Source organism: Chinchilla lanigera, unplaced genomic scaffold (assembly GCF_000276665.1).
Source record: "Chinchilla lanigera isolate Chin_1 unplaced genomic scaffold, ChiLan1.0 scaffold00015, whole genome shotgun sequence".
NCBI lineage: Eukaryota > Metazoa > Chordata > Mammalia > Rodentia > Chinchillidae > Chinchilla > Chinchilla lanigera.
In genome coordinates, this window is record NW_004955416.1 from 8,410,602 (window position 1) to 8,418,190 (window position 7,589).

At 45.6% G+C, this 7,589-nt stretch overlaps 1 protein-coding gene across 3 annotated transcripts in view; it reads left to right on the top strand.

Moving 5' to 3' along the window:
• Positions 1–5,634: 5,634 nt before the first annotated feature.
• Mga (MGA, MAX dimerization protein) overlaps positions 5,635–7,589 on the top strand; it is a 150,136-nt gene continuing 148,181 nt past the window's right edge. The window contains exon 1 of one of the 3 annotated variants that reach the window (XM_013512579.1): positions 5,635–5,703. The gene's annotated coding sequence lies outside the window, so the exon portion shown is untranslated. Of the gene's footprint in view, positions 5,704–5,893; positions 5,993–6,222; positions 6,404–7,589 lie in introns of those variants that run through there. The other 2 variants (XM_013512576.1, XM_013512582.1) reach the window with 2 other exon arrangements.

Here is a 7,589-nt window from a genome sequence, read left to right on the forward strand (position 1 = left end):
TCTTGGTATGCAGTTCAGGGTGGTTTTGAGCTCACTTTGTAGCCAAGGCTGGTCTCGAACTCACAACGATCCTCCTGCCTCAGCCTCCAGAGTGCTGGGATTACAGGTGTACACCACCACGCCCAGCCAGAGAAAGGTCTTATTCTCTTTTTTTTTGTACTGGGAATCGAACTCAGGACCTTGTGCTTGCCAGGCAGAGGTTTTATTCTCATGGGAATTACATTCTTGTGGGTAAAGACTGAAGGGAAACATTAAAACAATTTAGTCCAGCGTGTAGGCACATGCCTGTAATCCCAGCACAGGCTGAGGTAGAACTTCAAGTTCAAGCTCAGCCTGTGCAATTTAGAGACTTAGACCCTGTCTCAAAATGAAAAATAAAAAAAGGGCTAGCTTCCCGGTAGGAAGGCTCTGGGTTCAACCCCAGTACCATGTAAACAATAACAACAAAAACACAAACCTTTACATTTTTTTTACTTGTATTTTTTTGGCACCGGGAATCAAACTCATGACCTCAGGCTTGCAAGGCAAGTGATTATGCCGCTGAGCTATATCCCCAATCTCAAACCTTTATAATGGTAAGAAATGTCACAAACAAAATAAAATAGACACGATTGATGGGCGAAGGGAGTCAGCTATAGATGGTGTTGTCAGATAAGACCCCTGTCTCATAAAGTGGTGTTTGTTTTTATTTTTTATGTTTTGGTACTGGGAATCTAATTTAGGGCCTCATGTTCTGAGCTACAACCCCAGCAAAGTGGCGTTTACTATATGATAATAATAATAGGGAAGCCAAACATGGTGGCACATGCCTGTAATCCCAGTACTTGGGAGGCTGCGACAGGAGGGAGGGGCTGGAACCTTAGTTTTCACAGGCCAAGGTAAAGCACATGGACTTTATTATAAGTATAATATGAAATTGGCCAGTTTCAAGTACAGGAATCATAAGATCTCAGTAATATTTCAAAAAGGTCATTCTGGTTTCTCTGTGAAGAGTAGATTATGGGATGGGATACAAGCTAAGGTTCCAATGAACAAATGTTCTGCACTCTTCTTTTGTGCTACCCTCAGCAGTTGGGCCCTTCATATTGCTGAAGTCAGAGCCTGCCTGGCAAGCGCAAGGTCTTGAGTACCCGGTACTGGAAAAAAAACCAAAACCAAACAAACAAACATATTGCTGAAATCTTCTAGTCCTCTGTGTTTCTGTGTTTATAGCATTACCGGGACACTGGCAACTGGGGGCCTCCTGAACAGACTGGATTCTGGTCCATTCTTGGTTTTGTTTTGTTTTTTGTCTTTTTGAGACAGGGTCTCACTATGCAGTTCAGGCTGGCCTTGGCTCACTTTGTAGCCCAGGCTGGTTTCGAACTCACAATGATCCTCCTGCCTGAGCCTCCAAGTGCTGGGATTACAGGTGTGTGCCACTACACTGGGTGGGTAAAACAATTTTTTAGTCACTTCTAACTTCAAAGGTGTAAGTAAGAGCAATTATAGAATATTCCTGGAAGTTGGGATAATCAGAAATATTTGAAAATAGCATAAAGGATCATAACAGCTTCTAAGATAAACATCTTTAAAAAATGTCCGGACTGCATAACTTCCTATAGCATATGATTAGATCCATCTCCATATATTAAAAATTATTTTTCTCATTCTTACTAAGCACATTTACTGTGAGCCAGGCATAGCAGTGACACCTGTAGGAGACTGTGGCCAGAGGACTATAAAGTTCCAGCTCAGCCTGGGCAATTTATCTATCTATCTATCTATCTATCTATCTATCTATCTATCTATCTATCTATCATCTATCTGTCTATCTATTTATTTATACCAGGAATTGAACTCAGGACCTTGCCCTTGCCAGGCAGGTGCCTGTGCCACTGAGCTATATTCCTAGCCCATGGGCAATTTAATGACAGTGAGATTGTGTCTCAAAACTAAAAAAAAAAAAAAAAACACAAAAATGGCTAGAGATGTAATTTAGTGCCAAGGCCCAGGGTTTAAACCCCAGTACCACACACAACACACACACACACACACACACACACACACACACACACTTTAAACTTATTATGTAGGATATCATAAATCTTTTACTAATCTTGGGTAGAGCCATGTAGACCACAAATTTTGTATTCTCCCTTCCATTTTTTTTCATGGGGTCTAGCTAGGTTGCTCAGGCTGGTTTTGAACTTGTGGGCTCAAGCAATCCTCCTGATCCTCTTGTCTTAGCCTCTCCGGTACTGGAGCTACAGGTGAATGCCATTATAGCTAGTCCCCCTCCAGCTTATTAACAAATTATATATATTTGAGATATACAAATATCTCATGATGATCTGATACAGGTACATTCTGAAAAGATTAGTACAATCAAGCCAATTAACAAATCTATCACCTCATGTACTTTTTTTGGTGAAAACATTTAATATATACTCTTTACAAAATTCAGTATTCCCTATAGTCACCGTGCTATACCTTAGGACTCCAGAATGTCTTCATCCATCCTTTCTTTTTTTTTGGTTGCTGTTGTTATTGGTTGTTTTTTTTTTTGGAGGGTTTCACTATGTAATTCAGGCTGGCCTTAAACTATATAGCTTAGACTGGCCCCCAAATCATGGTGATTTTTTTTGCCTCAGCCTCCCAGAATGGTGAGATTACAGGTCTGTGCCACCATGAAATTCTGGAAGCCAGGCATGGTGGTGCACACTTGTAATCCAGCACTTGGGAGGCTGAGGCAGGAGGATCGTTGTGACTTCAAGACCAGCCTGGGCTACAAAGTGAGCTCAAGGCCAGCCTGAACTGTATAGTGAGACCCTGTCTCAAAAAGACAAAAAAAAAAAAAAAAAAAAAAAAAAAAAAAAAGAAAGTTTGTACCCTTTGATCACCATTTTTCCATTCCCTACTCCTTCCTCCATTCCTAGTACCTGGCAACCACTAGTCTCTGCTTCTATGAGTTTGACTCTTTGATTCCCCTTGCAAGTGGTGTCATATAGTATTTATCTTTCTGTGTTTGGCTTACACTACTTAGTATAAAGTTTTCCAGTTTCATCCATGTTGTTACAACTGGCAAGGTCTCCTTTTTTGTTTTTGAGACAGGGTCTCACTATGTAATTCAGGCTGGCCTTGAACTCCCTATGTAGTCCAGGCTGTTCTCAAACTCGTGATGAACCTCCTGCTTCAGCTTCCTAAGCAATGGGATTATAGCCCTGTGTCACTATGCCCAACTTTCTTCTTTTTATGGCTAAGTAATGTTCCATGATGATATGAGTTTAGTATCCAGAAATAAATGTTAACATGGTATTATCTTTTACAATGCAATATTTATTGCACTGGCGTCTCACAGAGATAAAAGTGTTAAACTACTGCAGTGGTGGAGGAAATGGAAAGTAGGAGCTGAACTGATTGATTGATTGATTGTCTTTTTGAGACAGGATCTCCCTATACAGTTCAGGCTGGCCTTGAGCTCACTTTGTAGCCCAGGCTGGTCTTGAACTAGCAAGGATTCTCCTGCCTCAGTCTCCTGAGTGCTGTGATTACAGGATGCAACACTATGCCCAGTTTAAGGACTAAATTTTAAAGACTTTTTGTTTTTTTTTTTGTCTTTTTGAGACAGTGCTTCACTATGTAGCCCAGGCTGGCCTTGAACTCTCAACAGTCCTCCTGCCTCAGCCTCCAGAGTGCTGGGATTACAGGCATGCACCACCTGGCTCTAGAAGACTTTTAAGTGTTGGAAACAGGGAACTTTGCGACCAAGTATATATGGAAAATAGATAAAAAGCAGTTGAGGGCACTGTAAGTTTGTAGCCTGAGGGGCTTAATGGCATGGTGATGGCACTGGGCATTTATTTATTTATTTATTTATTTATTTATTTATTTATTTTCCGGTACCGGGAATCAAACTCACAACCTTGAGCTTGCCAGGCAGGTGCTGTGGCGCTGAGCTAAATCCCCAACCCATTTTATTTTGGTTTGTTTTTGTTTTTGTTTTTCTCTGGTACCGGCAATAGAACTCACGACCTTGCACTTGCCAGGCAGGCACTGTGCCGCTGAGCTAAATCCCCAGCCCCGGCACCGGGCATTTAAAGGTATGCATAGCACTGGCTGGCAAGTGTGAGGTCCTGAGTTCGAGTCCTAGTACCAAAAAAAAAAAAAATGCATAGCAGGCTAGGTGTGGAGTGAGGAAAGAGAGAATCAGTTTGCGTTTGGAAACTGAGTTTCAAAGGTCCATGGGAAGTTCTTCTGCCCAGCTAAACCATTCATTCAGTCTTTCAGTGGTGCTGGTGATGGAACCCATGGATATACTATGCCACTGAGATACTTCCACAGCTCCACTTCCCTTTGTTAATGGTGACTGATTTAGGGAGGTGAGGAAAAGAAACTACTGGAAGGAATCGGAGGGAGGGGATCATTTTAAACATTGTTATATAATTGAAAGGCAGAGTGAGTTTTGAGGGTGTCTTTACTGTGTCCTTGAAGTGCAGGCACAGGTACCCCTTTATCCTGTTAGCCTATTCATGGCACCATTATTTTACTGAGGTAATGTCTGTAGCTCAGCACTTTAACATTAACGAAAAAAAACCCCTTGAAATGAAGGCAGAAGTAATATAAAGATAACAGATGGGCAACAGTCACTAAGGAGTCTAAAAAAGATCTGCAGTATAAGAATCTGTTAGTGTGCTTCTAGCACTGTCTATGGGAGAAACAGAATAGTGGAGGAAGAAATGTTTTAAGAACATGTTGCATCGGCTGGGTGTGGTGATGCACGCCTGTAATCCCAGCACTCTGGAGGCTGAGGCAAGAGGATCCCTTCGAATCAAGGCCAGCCTGGGTTACAAAGTGAGTTCAAAACCAGCCTGAATTGCATAGTGAAACCTTGTCTCAGAAAAAAAAAAAAAAAAAAAAAAATCAAGCTTGATCATCTCTTTGAGAACTGATAAAATTTTGACATCAACAAAACAGCAGTAGAGTTCATAGCAGAAAAGGTGTGAATTGTTTTAAGTAGGGGCTCATTTAAGTAAGATTAGGTTTGGGCCTGCAAGTATGCTTGAGAATCAAAAATTAACTTAGGTTATGATTTAAAACTACCTTTTCTGTCTTAGCAGATGGTGTTTTTCTCAGTTCCACTACACTATGGGGGGTATTAGGCAGAACCAGCAACTGTGATAGGGATACGCCCTTAGACTTTTTAAAAACCTCCGTTCCTCCCTCTGCTCGGTGGTTCCTAGAAAAATTTAACTATTATTTCTGCTCTCAGGGGGAGCCTGATGTAAGGTGTAAGTTTGTATTCTTTTACACTGACCATAACAGGCTGGTTAGTTTACTTATGGGTAAACACCTTAGCTAATTTTCCGCTATAGTCACCAAGTCATTCAGCAGGCACCGACGAAAGGCTTGCTCCAAGGAGAAAGGTTCAGCGTTTCCCCAAGACCACACAGATCCCGCGAGCTGGGAGGAGGGACCGAAAGCTCCTGCTCTACCGTCACACTCTCATAGTTGCCCAAACCGTCTCATTCACAGCCCAAGGGCTGGGCACTCAAGGGGACTCGGGAGGAACGCCCAAGAGGTCGAGCCAGGAGCTGGGGAGAGGTGGCTTTCCCGGCATGCTCTGCAGCGCACCGAGGGGCGCCAGACGCATCCCGGCGTGCACCGGGGAGCGCCCAAGGGCGACGGTTCACGGCACCTGGCGGGGCCCGCGAAGTTAAGCCGGTAGGTGCAAGCTTACTTAGTTTCAGGACCCTGCTTCTAGTTTCTCCTTCGTGGATATAACCCCATGAAGGCAGGATAGGAGGACCTCCGACTGTTCTCCCCCTCCGCGTGCGAACGACTCAGGTCGCCGCTTCGAGCGGGGTGCCAGGTGATTAGCAAGGAGGGGCAGGCCCGGGAGCGGCACGTGACCAGGCCCGACAGCCAATCACCAGCCCCGCGGCCCGGCAGCGCGAGGATCCCGACCCGGGAGCTGCGCGGCGCGTGGGCCGGCCACCATCCTCCCGGGCAGGTACGCGCAGGCGCCTTTCTCGCCACGCGCTCCGTCCGTCTCCGCGCGCCCGGTGGCGTGTACTTGGCGCGAGGTGCTAAGAGGCTGTCGTGGGTGTTTCCGTGGGTAGGAGGACGGCGAGGGTGGAGGGGGGGGGGTCGCGTCACGTGCGCGCTCCAGCCAATCGCAGGCCGAGGCACACCTATTGCTTTCCCCGGCGCCCCGGGGTGCGACGTGTTCAGTGAGGTTCGGCCCAACCCTGCCACTCTGAGCGCTCTTTCGAAGCGCGTGTGCGGCCTGGAAAACCTGGCCACTGCATTTCGTGGTGTTCCTCTCCGCCGTGTGCGCGGACGACAAGTCTCGGCAAAATGGCTGCTGGAAAGAGTCGCCTGCAGGGGCAGCGCCGGGGCCGCGTGAAGGTCACATGATGAGGTTGGCAGCGCGTGCTGCTGGCGCGGGGAAGGAGGCGGGGGGAGGGGCGTGGCGAGTCACGTGCCCACGAATGCGCCGCCGGGGGCTGGTCTCGCCAGGGCCGCGGCCATATGGCCAGCTTTACCCCTCCCACGTCGAAGCGTGGCGAGCGTCGGCAGAAACTGCGTGATGTGGCGCGACGAGCCGAGGTCTCGGAGTTGAGAGACCTGTGCTCCAGGCGTTTTACTAATTTTGTAGCCTTTCGTTAATATTTTAGCTCTGTGGAGGGGATTCACTTTTAAGGTCAGTCGCTACCGGTACCTAACCCCAGTTACATGTAGATAACGACCAAAATTAAGGTGGGCTGGGGTTGTAAATCAATGGTGGAGTGCTTTCTTGCAAAGTTGGAGGCCCTGGGTTCGATTCCAAACAGCAAATTAATAATTATGAGACCCCCCCCCAAAAGAAGGACAAAAAGTCACACCCACCCACCCAGTCGTTAAAGTAATGTGGGAGATGTGTAATTTGTTGTAATATTCTGGGCATAGCCATCTTTGTTAATTCCATTTATATTCTGTATCAGCCCACTACCTTATTGGAAAAATACTGTATTGTTTCCTTGAAAGAAAATGTATTTTCCGGTGTAGTTAGAAGGGATTTATGTCCCTAAGGCTGACTAAAAGAACTTTGAAGTCGTTTCATTTAGGGGAACAGTATTTATAAACAATTTTGAGGCTTAGTACCGCGAGTGTATTGTGTTTTTGTTGTTGTTTTTGTTTATTTTTTGAAACAAGATTTCACTATGTAGTTCAGTCTGGGTTTGAACTCAGTATGTAGCCCAGGCTGGCCTTGAACTCAAGGCAGCCTTTCTGCCTCAGCCTCCGAGTTACAGGCGTGTGTCACCACACCTGCGGTACTTTTCATCAACGTTTGTTCCCAGCTCCCCCTTTTCATTCTCCAAGGGCGAAAGCCTTGAGGGAGGTAAGCAAGCACAGCTACATATTTGACATATTACTTCTTTTATCGTGTACTACTGTATAGTATCCTTTATTTTTATTTTTATTTTTTTATTTATTTTTTGAGACAGTCTCATTGTGTAGTCCAGGCTAGTTTTGAACTCAGTATGTAGCCCAGGCTGGAACACGTGGCAATCCTCCTGCCTAGCCTCCTAGTGCCGGGATCACAGGCATGTGCCACCAGTCCTGGC